Genomic DNA, 8,702 nt, shown 5'->3' with positions numbered 1-8,702 from the left:
TCTAAAGTCAAATCAGCTCAGGGCAAAGAGACACTAAGATAGTAGTTTAGGGACATGTTAAAAACATCGTCATTTCTCTAAAAATATTTTGACATGAAATCACATACTGTGTGTGTAAATAAAAGAGAATTGCACAACTCAGTGGGGTCGGCTTTCTGGCACTATCACCAAAACACAGTTCTCCATTCTGGGATGCATGCAGTCAGGGACCCATAGACCGTATCTTCTGATGAGGGCTGGAAAGAGTATCCCTAGAATCAAAACAATCATCTTCAAGTCCCAACCACTAAAGCAAAAGGGGACGCTAGGAGCTTTCTTAGGATGTCTATTTGGGCAGGGATTTCTCTGAGCTTTTAAGGAGATGCGGGAGACATATCTGAGCTATGAGTTAGTAAGATTGTCCACTGGGGCACTCACTGGGGAAAGGAAAGAGAAGAAGAATCTGAAGCCACGGAACCAGGAAGACTGGTTAAACCAGGGCCTGGACATTCTGATTAATTAAGTAGGCAGAAGTTCTGGGTCACAGGTGGAGATGACAAGAGGTGGAACTGCTGTGAGACAAGGGTTTGTGGAGAGAGGTTTCTAGGGTGTCAAAGCCCAGAGCTAAGCCAGAGAACAGCTACTGTCAAATCCTAATCATAGAAAAGTTCAAAAGAAAGCCCTGTCCAATCCTGTGGAAAGAGATTGGAAGTGGGTGGAGATGAGAGGTGAGTTTAAGAGAGCATGGAGTATAGCCACAGTAGGTGACATTTTGTCACATCATCCTTGTTTCTCGATAATGTGTACTAGTGTTTTGAGAATCCCAAATGCACAAAATCATGGGCTGATCCAGGTCAACTATCAACATTGACTGCAAGACCAAATCGCTTGGGAAAGAAGACAATGCTCTGCATTTGGTGGGGTCAGGAAGGCGTGGTGTATTATGAGCTTCTAAAACCAGGTGAAACCGTTAATACTGATTGCTACTGATAACAATTTGAACCACGCTTTGATCATGAAACGACCAGAATGGGCCAGAAGACACGGCAAAGTAATTTTGCTTCATGATAACGCACATCACACATTTCAAAACCAGTTTAAGACACGTTAAAGGATCTTGCCTGGCAAGTATTAACCCACCCACTGTATTCACCAGACCTTGCTCCTTCAGATTACCACTTGTTTTGAGCACACGCACTTTCTGAGCAGCACTTCAAAACGTACGAAGAAGTGGAAAATTGGGTCTCTGAATGGTTTGCCTCAAAACAAGAAAAGTTCTATTGGGACGCTATCCACAAATTACCTAAAAGATGAGGGAAATGTGTAGCTAGCAATGGACATTACTTTGAATAAAGCACTTTTGATGTTTCTCTTGAAATTATCTTGTTTTCTTTGATTACAAAATCTGCCTTTATTAACCAGTACACCTAGTATGTATTGCCTATTTTGAAATCCTCTTGTACATTATTGACTGATCATTGCTTCCTAATTTACCTAAAATCTTACTCTTCATTTCTCCTATATCAGCGGTTCTCAACCTGTGGGTCGCGACCCCTTTGGGGGTTGAACAACCCTTTCATAGGGGTCGCCTAAGACCATCGGAAAACACATATATAATTACATATTGTTTTTGTGATTAATCACTATGCTTTAATTATGTTCAGTTTGTAACAATGAAATTGGGGGTCACCACAACATGAGGAACTGTATTAAAGGGTCGCAGCATTAGGAAGGTTGAGAACCACTGTCCTATATGCTGCTTGGGAAGGTCTCTGGAAATAGGATGGATAGCCATTTGGGACAAGGGTTCAGTACATGGTCCATTTCCCAGGCTAGGTAGTTCCAGGTAACAGGACCAGAACTTTTTTATACACCTTTCTCCTAATTTTAATTTTGAAAACCATGAAGCTGGGCTTACCTCAAATTACTAACTATATCAACAATTATTTAAATTTACAAAAAGAGTTAGAAATTTTATTTTGTTCCTCATTTCATTGTGATACATATGAGATCATCAGTTCAGACTATACTATTGAGCTTTAGAAACATTACACTGGCCTTGCAAAATGAGACGATGAGTTAGTTTCCAAGTTTTCTCTAGTGACTTGGGTCAGAGGCACCAAACTCTAGCTAGGAACTAGTACACCAGATAGGAATCTCAAAAGAGGAGAGGGGTTAAACAGACACCGGTACTAAATAATGGAGTCTCAGCACAGTTTCTTCTAGGTGGGGCTCTTAAACTTTCTCCCTGACCCGTCTCGTGCATTTTTCACCAGTTGGGATGGCATTCCTGACCCAAAGCCTGAGATCCTGAATTTTGAACAGTTTGGCCAGAGACAGTCCCCGCCTTCCCTCTGTGGTGCAGACTTGCTACAATACCTTCTGTAGACCCACATTGGCTCAGGCTGGAGTGGCAACATCAGCTTTGAATTTCTGCTGTTGCAGAGAAGCCTTGTTTGATATCTGACTAGGCTTCAGAACAGTCTGTCCCCTAAAAGGCAATTTGGTTGAAAAGCCAGTTGTGAGGAAGGCTGTAAATGAGCAGACCCACTCAAGGACGCTCCCAGGTGAGCGTATGAGGTACACCAATTCCCTGAAGACTTTGAGGGCAGAACAGGAAGAAAATATCAAGTCTATAAATGGTCCTAGGATTTATGGCCTGCTGTATTTGCACTGGGTTCAAGACCTCGTCCCCATCCATATGCAAGGTAAGTCCTACTGTTAATCTCACATGAAGGGGTAGAGCTATTGGACTAAAAACAAACCTGCAGATAACCTGGCTCAGAGTTTCACCACTTCCAGGCTGGCTGCCCAGGAGCAAGCTGTTCGTCCCTCAGAGTTCTGATCCAGGGTGGGTGAAAAACACCTTGTTCTGTTTCCCTTACGCCAACTGAGATGAGTTAAATCCTGCTAAAGACTCCATTGATGTTAAGATAGAATAAGAGAAAAATGACCACAGAGACTATATAATGTAAGTATTTGTTTAATCTCTCCTTTGTCCTCTCCTCTGCATCCCAAAGCCACTGCTCAAATTCCAGCTTGCATTGTCTCTCATCTGGACTCCTGCCACCACGTGTTTCTTTTCCTATGTCTTTCTGTTCCCCTCATGCTACTCTCCAAGCCATATCTGATCTCTGTTTAAAGCTCTCAAGGAATTGCCTGTCTAGACTCATCTCCAGCCTTGTCTCCCCTTTGCCTTTATGGCATTTCTCCACTTAAGATTAGAGGTCAGGAGAGCAAGGTTATCTCCTTCATTGTATTTGTCACAACTGTGGTAATAAAGGGTACGCAACACCTGGGCCATAAATAGCTGTAGATTCTATCTCCTTTGTTCACTGTCATAGACGGCCTGGCCCTGGCTCCCTGTCTTGGCAAGGAGCCTGCAGAACCAGCCATGCAAAGGGTAATTTGCAGAAGGAAGAAAAACCCTTTGTCAATTTTACTCTGGAGGCCTAGAATTTTTTTAAATGTCTTTTTGGTTTTAAGAATATGCAGTTTCTTGGGAGAATTAAATGAACCAAAATTTCTTAAATGTAGGCTAAAGGGAGCCTATTTATTATTTTTACCACTAAGTGAAAATTGTGCCAATCTTATTTTCTTGGTTACTGGAAAATGTCTCTCTAATAAAATGTTTTTCTGAATTTTTTTCTCTCTAACAGGATGATTATGTCCCATAGGGCTAGAGTATTGTTAATTAAAACAATAGGATACACAAAGAAAAATCAAAAAAAGTTTTAGATCAGGAAATGCTTAAATGTTTCCAAAAAATGTTTATCAGGAAATGTTATTCCAGAATCAAAACATTTCCTGCCTGATGATTATTCCACGAAGAAAGAACATGTGATGCCAGTTATGGGGTCTTATAAAAAAAGAAATTCTATGATGGAATACATTTATTTATTTTTTAATCCATTATAAGCAGCATGAGATAAATGGGCATTGCCCAGAATCATATGGCTTTTAAAAGTTTATTATTCACATAACTATTTGATCCTTAAGCCTTATAGAAAAAAATACAAGAAATAAAGTAGAAATTCACCAATATCTTACCACTCAGAGATGACCACTCTTAATATTTAAGTCAACATAATTCTAGGCAGGTCTCTGTGTAAATATATGCCCTTGTGTACAACTTTATGTAAGTGGTTTTTATGATAGATACTATATCAGCAACATAACATAGATTTATTTTCCTGCAATAAGTCTAGACCTGTGGTATTACTCTTCATAATTGTGCATCATGTGTCTCCATTGGGATATTCCACGTTTCAGCAGCAGCTCTCCAAACATCATATCCTCGTGTGACAATGTAAAAAGAAACTAAAAGGGAAGAGGGGAAGAGAGGGCAACTGAGTGAGTGGAGGGGTCTTTCTTATTATTTATTTTAATACATTTTTTAAAAAAAATTTCAGATAGAAAGGGAGAGGGAGAGAGAGATGGAAACATCAATGATGAGAGAGAATCATTGTTTGGCTATCTCCTGCATGCCCCCTGTTGGGGATTGAGCCCACAACCCAGGCAGGTGCCCTGCCCAGGAATCAGACCATGACCTCCTGGTTCATGGGTTGAAGCTCAACCACTGAGCTACACCAGCTGGGCTGGAGGGGTCTTTCTTAGACTCCTCCTAGTGACATCCTTGTATGTGTCTACAGCCAGGATGTCACATGTCCACCCCAGAGGATGCTAGACGGTGTCTGCAGGATTATACTAGAACATCCCATCCTCCCAGCCCCTATGGGATTTAAGGAGGGCTAATACTCCCATAAGGTTGTCCTGAGATGTGGAGTCAGTAAATTGTTCTCTTTTAGTGTGACCTAGCTGTATTTCCAAACTATGATCTGCAGAAACATAGATCACAATAGCAATGACATTATCTGGAATAACATTTGAAAGAGAAATTATAAATGATAAAATAACAGACAAAAAAAATAGAAACACAAAAGAAAAATGTCTATCTGGTATAGAGGCCATCTCTTTTCTTCTGACCAAGAAATGTGTTGTTTAGTGGCCTTTTTTTCCTCCTCCTTCTCTCCCTCTACCTCTCCTCCATCTCTTCTTCTCTCTTTTTTCCTCTTCCTTTTCCTCCTCCCATTCTCCTCCTTCTCTTTCTCCTCCTCCTCCATCTCCTCCTACATTTCCTCCTCCTCTTCTTCTCTGGAACTTCTCCCCTCAGTCAGACTCCTTATCCCAGTACTTTGCAACCTTTAGCTTCTGGCCAGTCAGCTTTCCCACAATTTGGTCAGCCAATTGAACCCAAGTCTTTGCTTTTTCTTAGCATTTGCAGTATATTATTATCTGAAATGTTGGAAACTTCAAAATGTAATACCAATCACCAATTTCATAAAGTCTTGAGAAATTTAAGTTTTAGAAAACTAATCTGTTTCACCAGGTCATTACTCAATCAATGGCATGCCAGGGCAGCTAAGTACAGTTCTCTTTCATTAATTAATTTATTCATTTAATCTGTAACAAAGTGACCTATGGAGAAACTTATTTGTACTTTTTTTTTTGCTGCTGAAGACTCAACAAGGAGGAAAAAAAAGATTCCTCTTCCCTGAAGTATAACAGACTTTTCTGAATTCTCAAGAAAAAAAAACAAAAACAATAGAAGGTGGGGCATTTCTGCCTGGCTGTCTGGAAAAAAAAAAAAAAAGCAAGATGAAGTCTCTCTGCTTTGGTCCCATTATGGCTGGGCCCAATGTGGGATGGAAAAAGAACAAGGGCTTCATGTTTTGCTAGAGTAGAGTCATGAATCTACTCCAGTAAAGTGACAGAACATTGAGGGGAAATGGCCCCAGGAGTGGCTGGAGAAGCTGAACACTAAAAATTATATCTTGAGAATAAATGACATCGCCAAGGGAGAGAGAACAGAGAAATCCAAGGACGGAACTCTGGGCATGCCAAGGACTGGAGATGTGGGGGATGAGAGGTGATCAACCAATGGAGCTGCCAGTTAGATGGAAGACCGGAGAGAGGGGCCTCCTGAAAGTGAATGCTTCGAGATAGCTGGTATGAACAACGGTTTCAAATACGGCTGAGAGTTGGAGTGAGATAACTGAGAAATAACCCCTGATTTTGCAATATGGAGATCAGTGGTGACTTTTCCAAGAGCAGTTTCAGTGGAGAGGTGGGAGCAGAAAACTGATTGGAGTGGATTCAAGAATGAATAGGTGGAGGGGATGAGGATGCAGTGAGTATAAATGGCTCTTTCCAGGAATTTTGGAGGAAAGCAGAGAAATAGGCTGGTAGCTGGAGGGGAATGGGTTGTCAGGACATTGTTTTATTTTAAGGTTAGAAATTCCACTTTATTTTTTAAAATGTATCTTTATTGTTGAAAGGTGTCTCCTTTCCACTTCAGTGATTCCCTTCCACGTCCCAAACAAAAACCTTCTTGGCGCTATGTCCCTATAATTATTTTAAAGGGAAAAGTTAAAAAGAATTTATTTCACTTAAGCTTCTATGAGAAATAGCTGTATCTTCCTCCCATCTTGTGTAATGGCATAGTTGCTATCATTTATCTGGTTGATAATGAAATCCTATTTTTCCGTGAATGGGATGATGCATTGGAAAAAGCATTGATATTATGAATCCAAAGACTTGAGATAAGTTACCTTACAATCTGGGCATCTATAAATTGAGAACTAATATTTCATCTCTCTCAGCTCTATGATTTTGTAAATATAAAATACAAATACAAAGTAATGTTAAGGCAAAGAAACATTATGTAAAATTACCAAGATTTGCTAAATAAGTATATTATACTGAAAGTGATTGAAGGATAAACATTTGATAACTGCATAGTAAAAGGTAAAATTTTAAATGTTATATACATTTTGATTATTATACTTATAATGTTATTAAATTCAAAATATTTTACTTACAATATTACAAAGATTCAAAATGTGATGAAATCAGATACCTGCCTACAGAGCTGATGGTACTCTATGGAAGTGATTTCTAAACATTTTTGATCATGTGCTCTGATCACAAAAATATGCACTATTGTAAATCTACATGTGAAATATTAGTACAATTTGATTTTTTAAAAATTACAATGTACATTTGATATTATTTTGTATTACTTTTAAGTGTACAGCATAGTTGTTAGACAGTTATACACTTTACCAAGTATTCCCCCGATGTTTCCATTATCCACCTGGCACCATACATAATTATTAGAATATTATTGACTACATTTCCTATGCTGTACTTTATATCCCCATGACTATTTTGTAACTACTAATCTGTTTTATCTAACCTACTGTTTATTCCTTCTACTATGTTCTTCATTTCAGATATTGTATTCTTCACTTCTGATTGGTTATTTTTATGGTTTCTATGCTCATTTTTATGCTGTTGAAGTTCTCACTTAGTTCCTTGAGCGTTCTTATAACCATTGTTTTGAACTCTGTATCTGACAGATTGCTTGCTTCCATTTCATTAGGTTCTTTTTTCTCGAGGTTTCTCCTGTTCTTTCATTTGGGGCATATTCTTTGCCTTTCCATTTTGACTGCCTCTCTTGGTTTCTGTGTATTAGGTAGATGTTCTATGTCTCCCTGCTTTCATAGGGTGGCTTTATGTAGTAGGTCCTGTGGGATCCAGTGGCAAAGTCTCCCTGATCAGCTCAGCTGGATGCTCCAGAAATGTCCCCTGTGTGGGTTATGTGAGCCTTCTTGTTGAGTCTTGATTGCTGTTGGCCCCTTTTGTGCATGGGATCAACCCTCAGGCTGCCTGCTAGGAGGACCAATCCCCACACAGTGTATGAATTGCTGTGCAGGTGCTGACTACATGAAGCAAAATTTGTTTCAGCAGCGTCTGGTGGCCTTTGGATTTGCCACTTGTGGAGCTAATCAGGTCCTGCTGTGATGTGGTCTGAAGTCCACCACTGGGTGTGTTAGTTCTGGGGCCTCTTGGACTGAACTCTGGTGCAGGTCAATGTCCAATGCTGCCTGTGACTGGCCCTGGGCAACCTGTTTTGAGCTACAAAGTGATCCACAGTTTGAGCCTGTCTGTTCTGGGCCTGAGTGCGCACTAAGCTGCATACAAGGCCGGCTTCCACCAGCACTGGGCCTGGTGGTAGGTTAGCTAAAGGCCGAAGAGACCCACCGTAACTGTTAGGCTCCGTCACTGAAAGAGCCTCTGGCAGTATGCAAATTGCAGGAGAACGGTTCTCAGTGAATCAGTGGTACCAAACTGATACAGATTCAAACTCAGCGCCAGTGCTTGGTATGAAGCCACCCAGCAAAATCTCAGGGTTCACCAAGGCCAGCTGTTTGCAGAACTTTGGTGTGGGGCAGAATCTCAGGAAGTCATCAGAATGAAGCCCAGCAGAGTTTGTCAGACTCAAACAGACCAAGATTGGGCTGTGAAGGAAGGGATCGGCACAGGAACAAGGGTCCCGGTTGGGCATGGGAGGAGAAAATGGCCCTAAAGCCACACAACTCAGTCTGTCCTGGATTCTGCCCAGACCTCCTCCAGAGCTTGCGCTCAGCAAGGCAGAGCTGCTGGGAGTTGGGAGGGTGAAGCCAATGGACCTCCTGTGGGGGAATGACACAGGTCAGGCTCTCAGGAAGGTTGAGGTGAATGGCCCCCAACCCAGAGCCACACAACTCAGTCTGGAACACCCCCTGAGTCTGCCCAGACCTCTACACCCGGGGCCCCAGGCAGCTGACACCTCTGCAGGGCTTGGGCTTGGCAGGGCAGGGAAACAGGGAGTTGGAAGG

This window comes from Myotis yumanensis, unplaced genomic scaffold, assembly GCF_028538775.1.
Source record: "Myotis yumanensis isolate MYYU_CA2020_CCGP unplaced genomic scaffold, mMyoYum1.0.hap1 SCAF_3, whole genome shotgun sequence".
NCBI classification, from domain to species: domain Eukaryota; kingdom Metazoa; phylum Chordata; class Mammalia; order Chiroptera; family Vespertilionidae; genus Myotis; species Myotis yumanensis.
Note: the sequence above shows the minus strand (reverse complement) of the source record.